Source organism: Tupaia chinensis, unplaced genomic scaffold, assembly GCF_000334495.1.
Source record: "Tupaia chinensis unplaced genomic scaffold, TupChi_1.0 Scaffold145367_1, whole genome shotgun sequence".
NCBI lineage: Eukaryota > Metazoa > Chordata > Mammalia > Scandentia > Tupaiidae > Tupaia > Tupaia belangeri.
The window spans coordinates 1,519,806-1,527,711 of NW_006205228.1; the positions used below are offsets into that span (position 1 = coordinate 1,519,806).

The following is a 7,906-nucleotide window of genomic DNA, read 5'->3' on the forward strand; positions in this document are numbered from 1 at the left end:
GCGTGAGTTCTGAGCCACCGGGTCTGGGCCCCGAACTGCGGTGGACTACGTGGGAGTCCAGTGACGTAGCCATTACGCTCACTGCTGGTTCCCAAAAGAGATATTATCTCCATTTTATAAATGAGAATTTTGGTGCTCTGGACATTATATGTAATGGTACATTTGATTTAGATTTTAGAACCTTTTGAGGTGATCAGAATGAAGATATATGTTAGGCCATATCTGTATATAGCATTTTGATCCGGATTTCTTTTGAGACATGCTTCCATCATTGCCACAAAAATATTGTTATTGTGCTTGCTTTGGCAGCACATATACTAAATTGGAATGATAACAGAGAAGATTAGCATGGCCCCTGTAAAGTATGACATGCAAATTCATGAAGTGTTTCATATTTTTTAAAAAAATATCATTTGGGGAGCAGCAATTGGCATAATGACTATGTTGCTGGGCTCCCATGTAGTTGACCACGGTTCAAGTCCCGGACCTGGTGGCTTAAACTCATGCCAGGCATGCGTCTGTGCATGTCCAAGATCCCGAGAGGAGAATGGAGGAGAAGGGATTGCAGCGTGGCCATCCCCCCTGGGGGGGGATTTCTCACTTTCTGTCTCTCTGTCTCTCTCAGTTTTTCTGGCAAGCACATGGGCCCTATAGCAAAAACTTCTCCAAAAAACAATTTTGTTACCTGGATTCATCCCCACAATGAAACCAGTAGTGTGAAGTGCAGAGCAAGACTATAACCTTGGTGTACATCTGTGCCATCAGGTAGAGATGTTGTTTTTATGAAAAACATTCTGTGTAACTGACTTGGTGGGATTTGCCTGTTGAATTAAGATACTCTATAAGTCTTCTGGAATAAGAACTCTGGGGACTGGCAAGGTGGCATGGTAGTTAAGGGCGCTGGACTCCCACATGGCCGACCACAGTTCAAGTCCTGGACCTGGTGGCTTGCTTTCTCACTTTCCCTCTCTCTTACATGCACCCTGTCACTTTCTGGTGAAATTAAAATGAATAAATAAATAAATAAAGTTAAATGAAATAATTAAAAAAAAAAAGTCTAAGAGACCAGCAGACAGTATAGCAGTTACATCACTAGACTCTTACTTGGTCTATCATGATTTAAGTCCTGGACCTGGTAGCTTGAAACATGTCAAGCACGTATGTGTGCATGCTCAAGATCCTGGGAGGAGAATGGGGGAAATGGAATTGTGGTGTGACTATCCCCTCTGGGGAATGACTCCTCACTTTCCCTCTCACTACCCTTGTCTCTCTCTGATGAGAGCACATACCCTAGAGCAAAGTCCTTTTTAAAAAAAAAAGTCTAAGTGAAAGAATTCCATTGATTCAATTGTTTAATATGGCACAACTCACTGTTTTTACTAGATATATTATGGGGCTCCACATTACTCTCAGTCGTTAGGCCTACGAAAGTCATCCCTGGCTCCTAGTATTTAAGGTCTCACTTCTGACATTATAGTGACATCATCACCAGTACCAGTGTCTGAAGCTCGAGAACTCTCAGTGATAGATGTTGTTTTGTTGATGGTACAGATTTTTTTTTCCTTTTAGAGATTTTTGCTGTAGGGCAGGAGTGCTTGCCGGAGCGACCGATAGACAGAAAGCAAGAAATCATCCCCCCATAGGGGATAACCATGCTGCAGTCCCCTCTTCTCCATTTTCTCTGTACTCTGGGCATGCACACATACCCAGCATGAGTTTCAAGCTGTCAGATCCAGTAATCGAACCGCAGTCAGCCACGTGAGAGTCCAGCACCCTAACCACCATACCACCTGCTGATCCCACTGATACAGATTTTGAATGTTTAGTGTGGGCTTGCCATGTTAGAAGCACTTTATTTTTCACAACATTCCCATTTCAAAGAAGAGGTTAAGAAAAGTTTTTATAGTTACACACTTGAAAGTCATACATGGGGGAACATGCTATAGTTTTCTAACAAACCTTTTAATAGTGGCTTCTTATAAGCCCTTATAAGGATCTGAGATGAAATAAGACTGGTAATCTAATCACTTCTGAGACACTTGAGGGCATCAGTCCCCAATCTTCTCGACACCAGGGACTGACCTTGCAGAGACAACATTTCCATGGGGTCTTGGGAGTTGGGGATTGGTCCTGGGATGCCCCAAACATAGCACATCCACCATACTGTGCATGCCATTTTTACCACTACCATATTCAGTTTACAGTGAAACAGTCACACAACAGCAGGGTTCATATCGTAAAAATTGCTGCTGATCTGACAGGAGTCAGAGCCCAGGTAGCAATGTGAGTGATGGGGAGGGGCTGCAAACACAGATGAAACCTCTCTTGCTCACTTGCCACCTACCCATGCTGCACAGCCAAGGCATTGGTAGGGGCCCCAACAAGCCACTGACCTGTTCCAGTCTGCAGCCTGGGGATTGGAGACCCCTACTTTAGGAGAAAAGGTGGGGGCTCCCTGTACTGAAAAGAAGTATGTCTAAGGCAACTGTTCTATAAGGATATTCAGTGATTATAGGACAGACAGATGCCAATACTACTATCAAAGAGAGACCTTGTTATTGGTTTACTGTCCATTAGAATTTATGATTAAACTCATTTTTATGTTGCTATTTACTAGAGAGAAAGGCTGCCCTTTATTTTTGGCTGAGCAAATGTTCACTGAGGACTTTTGGGAGGCTCACCTGAGGATACTCAGATTCCATCTCAGAGCTTGTGTTGCCCATGCTGCAAATTGTGCCTGTGTCTGTGTAAACAGCAAAAAGAAAGCTGGCCAGGTTCAGAGTGCCCTTTCAGAGTCGAGTTCTCTCTGAGGAAACATTAGCTTCAGTTGATAACTCTCAAAGAAACTAGGACAGTTCCCAGGCTGCTCTTTATGTGTGTAGATAAACAACAGGCATTAATAGAACCACACTGAAAGCAATAGTAATAAAATTCACTCAGCTCTAATTGTGTCCTCTTATCAGGGTTATATTACATTTTTTAACTACAAAATGGTGCCTGAAACAGAGATTTGTATGCATTGTGAACTAAATTAAGTTTCTTTTCTTCGATAGTGTTTGTTTTGCTTTGCATTTGCTATTATTTCTGACTAAAAATGAATGTTTATAGTCTCAAGTATGTTAACCAGTTAGTTTTTAGCCAACTATTTTGTATTTTTTTATTGTGCATAAGAACCAAATTTAATGGCATTAGGTTTTGTTTCATTGTGCTGCATTTTGATAACAATTTTCTCTTTCGTAGTAGTTGTTTCTATTTCAGTTGAATTAAGTCATGCCATGTGAGTGCTTTTGATCTATGAATCGCTTCTTAATATATGGAGTATTTAATGATTTTAGGGATATAAAGCAAACTAGCTTTTCTCAAACTGGGTTTTAGAATGTTTCTACAGAAAATTTTCCCTTTCTGCTCGAAACAACACTTTTAATTGTCATGTGAAACCAGCAGTTCCCTTCATTGCCATTTCAGTGCCCAAATTTATGTCAACATTAATTACTGTTGCTGGGGGATTCTTTGAGCTGACATTGTATGTGAGTGGGTACTTACAAATACACCATTGGACACTACATTGCCCAAGTGAGTGTTGACTATTTTTTACAGTAAAAAACTCTCTTGCCTTTGTAGATACTAGATTACTTGAATCAAGTAATATTGGTTAGCTATTTGTACATTAATAGTATGAAAACAGATTTCTTGAAAAAGAAGCATTCATCATTCTCAATTTGATCTGATGATGACACTGACGTTCTTATTGTGTATTTATAAAATAGCTCATTTTATTTCATGCCAAGAACAGATATACTTCCTAATCAAAATAGCCTACAAAGTCTAAATGCATTATTTAGAAGTGCATTCAAATCTTACATTTTTTTGTGATTTAAAGAAGTACTTGTGGTTTGCGTTGTGTCAGATCAGAAGCAATATGTGATTGCTGCTACAACTTAAAAACTGCAGATGTGAAAACAAACCCTTGTGTTCTCAAGTATAATGTGTTATTCTGAAAGACAATATCATCCATAGAGGTCTAGTCATATCTCTGGCACCAGAATGTCTGGATCCAAATCTTGCCTTTATCACTTACCAGCTTTGTGACTTTGGTCAAGTTACTTCATCTCTCTGTGCTTCAGCGACTTCTTTTGCAAAATGGTAATAACGATGAAGGTAGTGTGCACGTCACAGGGTTGTTATGAGGATTATATAAGTTAATATACATAAGGTGCTTAGAGGGGTGCCTGTCACGTGGTGCAGACAAATGCCTGGTACTATAGAAGGTGAAACAGGGAGGTCATGTGTGTTATATAATCCTGCAGTCCGTTCTTTGATTTCCAGATCCAGCAATTATATTTGTATGGTGACTTTAATGAATATTATCTTGGGTTCTTTGAGGCATACAAATGAAATAAAAGGCTTGGTCTCTACTTTGAAAACTTGAGCTATATTTGACTAGATACCCACGTGGAGATATAGTCACACACACACGCACACACACACACAATATGAGAATGTTATAGTAATTTGTAAGTACAAAGGTCTGGATCTTTTGTAATAAAAACAGAGAGGGTGAAGAAATATAGAATGTGCATTTTGATTTTGAAGGACAGGAACTGTAAACACCCATCATGAAGAGTCCCAGCTCTGTATTAGGAGAACCACATATTTTTCAGAAAGAAAGCTTATGTTCATTGTTTTCTTACAAGAGTAGTCACTCGTTTAGATAGGTTCTCAGCCCACCTCATTTTAGCCATTTCCCTTGTTTTTTTCCTGTAGTTCTTGTTATTGTGTACTAGAAACCAAGAGCTCTGGGCCAGAGCTTTCTGTATCTGCAAGTCATTTTTCATTTCTAAGCCCTTGTGGTATGTGCTAATTTTGAAATGTCCTCTCCTTTACCGCAACCTCTCTCAGAGTTAACCCCATCCTCCAGAATACCTAAGCTGAAAACCAGCTTCCTCAGTGTAACGTTAGTGCTTAGTTACTATTCTGGGGGTACCACTAAATTGACCTGAAAACTCTTGGCAAACTATGAAGTGCAGTATAGAAATGAATAGGCAACACTGTCTTAACCTTTCTTACATTATTATTACTATTTTACCTGCTGTGTATCTATCCTATGTGTTCATCCTCCCTTACCCTCCCCACATGTTAATTGACAGCTCCTAGAGGTCAAAAGTCTTACATTTCTTAACCCATTTCTATATGTAAAAATAAATAAGCAGATAAAATAAAGGCAGTGTGGATCTGTAATGAGTGAGTGAACAGAACGATCCTCTCTGCTAGTTGTGCCATGTGCGTGCTGGTGCATGCAGCTCTCTTGCAAAAGGTCCTAGTTTAGTGTGTGCAAAGGAGCAAGGGTGTTTGTTTTGAAGGACTTTGGTGCCGGTCAGGACTGCACTACAGTGTGATATCAGTCCCCTTTCCATCCACATTCTCAGTTGAGAAATGAGGAAGGAAGGAAGAGGATTGTGTTTCTATACTTGATGGGTGGTGGTTATGAGAAGTGGATGAAGTGGTGTTTGTGGAAAAACTATTTTGTTAGTGTTTAGTATGTCATTAGCTGTTGTTTCTGATAAAAACAAATGTCAGGCACATCTTTTGATAAAATATTAGATTAAGTTTCCAAGTCCTGCTCAATGCTAGCCAGGAGGATGAGGTGGTTATCTGAGTAGGGCAGGAGCCTAGGAGAGCTCTAACTGACACTGACTGCATCTGCCTGCCCTGGGCCTTAGCTGGTGGTGGCAGCCCGGGTGGCAGTGGAGGCTGGTGCTACCCAGAAACCCCCGTACAGTGTGTCAAGGGGACTTAACGAAGTGGTACTAGGAGCTTTGGAAGCACCAGGGGATTCTGACTGGGAAAGAGAAATGATCAAATATGTGAGGTGTCATTTCTTCACACCAGCGGGAAGTTCATTTGGGGCAGCTTTTAGTGTGTGGGCTTAAGTTACTGGATTTTATGAAGAACCTTTGGACAGTAAATATGAAACCGGATGACAATTAGCACATTATAGACCTCCAGCAACCTTCTCTCTGTACTGGAAACTTAGAGTAGATTTGGATAGGAATGAGTCTGTAAAAGAAGGAAGCACTGTTAGCAACAGCTTCCTCCAGTCGCTTTGTGGTTCTGAATCTGGGCAACTTGAGTTTTAGATTCTGTTATGCTGTGAATTGTTATCTGGCACTTCAGCAGCCTCCAGAGTGGCCCTGGCCTTTTCAAGTGGTTATGTAACTGATCACATTGCAAGAAACTTCTTGCTGAATACTTTCTTGCATACTGCAAATGAAGAAAACATACATCTTGGGACCAGCAGTTAGCGTAATGGCTATTTCGCTGAACTCCCATGTAGTCGACCGTGGTTCGAGTCCCAGACCTGGTGGCTTAAACTCATGCCAGGCACGTGTGTGTGCATGCCCAGATCCCGAGAGGAGAATGGAGAAGGGATTGTGGAGTGTCCATCCCCCCTGGGGGGTGATTTCTCGCTTTCTGTCTCTATGTCTCTCTCTGTCTGTCTGGCGAGTGCACGCGCCCTATAGTAAAAATCTCTAAAAAAAATAATAAACCCCAAAAAACCCAAAAAAACATACATTTTTGAGATGAACTCAGTTCACTTCTCTAACTGCTTACAAGAGTTGTGTTGTACATAACAAAAGAAGTGGAGACTCAGTCCTGGTAGGATTATTTGTATTATACACCAAGGGTGTTTGCTTTAGGAGTTCTGGGTTCTTGTGATCTTGGGTAACTGTGTAAACTCTGAACCTTCGGGCCACATCTGTAAAATGAGGGTGATAGGCCCATTGTCACTCCCAAGCCATGAATATTGTGTATGTTAAAATGATTGACATTTTTTCCCTGGTCTTCTAGTTAGGAGAGTTTGAAAATTGTTAGGACCTCTTTTCACACAACAGTATGTGTTAAGGCCTAACTGTGTCAGGGACTGCTCTGGAGGCTGGAGATTCTGCCGCAGTCAAGGCAGGACCCTTTCTGATGCTTGCGTCTTAAAGAGAGGAGAAGGAATATGCTTAAGAGCATATGGTGAGGTAATAGGAATAATTGTGAGATTTGATGTGGTATTTTGAGTGGCCAACCTTAAGGACTACTTAGCCATTTGGCCCGAGTGGCCGTGTGGGTGATGGTAGTGGTCTCTGGTCTGCTGAATGGGGCAGGGTTCATAGTCTGTCCACGGCGCTGTGCTTAGGAATGATATTATGTGAAGTTCTAAATATGAGAGTCTTTGCTATATAAGTGGCATTTGACCCCCTGAGACTTGATGATATCAGCTAACAATTGAATTTAGACAGTAAAGAGAAAAGGTCTGGAGACCAAACCTGGGCCCAACATTTGAAGGTTGAGTAGAGGAGGAGACTAGGTGAGAGATCTTGGCTGGTCGTTCTTGGCTTCCATTCAGCATGCTAAATACTAATTTAATTTAACAGAATTAAATTAATTATATTTCAATTGTTAATAAATTGGATTCTCAAATTGCCCTGCTTTTTCTTTAAATGTGGGGGCCACTTGTGTCTATTTAAGTTTATACTATACCTGTATATATACGTAAAGATTAATAAGTACCTTTTTAAGTGAGAATCAATGCACGGTGTCAAGCTGGCACCTCTTTTCAGTGACCTTCTCCTGTGAAGCACATTGAGGATGCCCACGATGCTCTCAGTGCTTAGGATTGGGCAGCCACCCTCTGGACTCCTGTGTCCCTAGTCACCTGGTTGAGTCGAATGTCAATCAAGTCAGTTTTGTTTGTAACAAAGCCTAATTTCATCTATAACATAGTCTGTTTTTTGTCAGTGGTATTTGTTATTGTAATTGCATAATTAAAATTTAATCTGATTAAATGTGAGTATGGTTTTTCTACACAAACATATTGAATACTTTGAAAAGCTTCCAAAAATAAGGCCCCCCCCCCCCC

General features: G+C 40.9%; 1 protein-coding gene and 1 non-coding gene across 8 annotated transcripts in view; both read left to right on the top strand.

Annotated features, from left to right (window-relative positions):
• Nucleotides 1-7,906, top strand: part of SIPA1L1 (signal induced proliferation associated 1 like 1) — a 413,451-nt gene that overhangs the window by 135,638 nt on the left and 269,907 nt on the right. The window lies entirely within an intron of this gene.
• On the top strand, nt 294-399 carry LOC114006027 (U6 spliceosomal RNA). Its single transcript, XR_003547795.1, has one exon. It is a non-coding gene; the product is annotated as a U6 spliceosomal RNA (small nuclear RNA).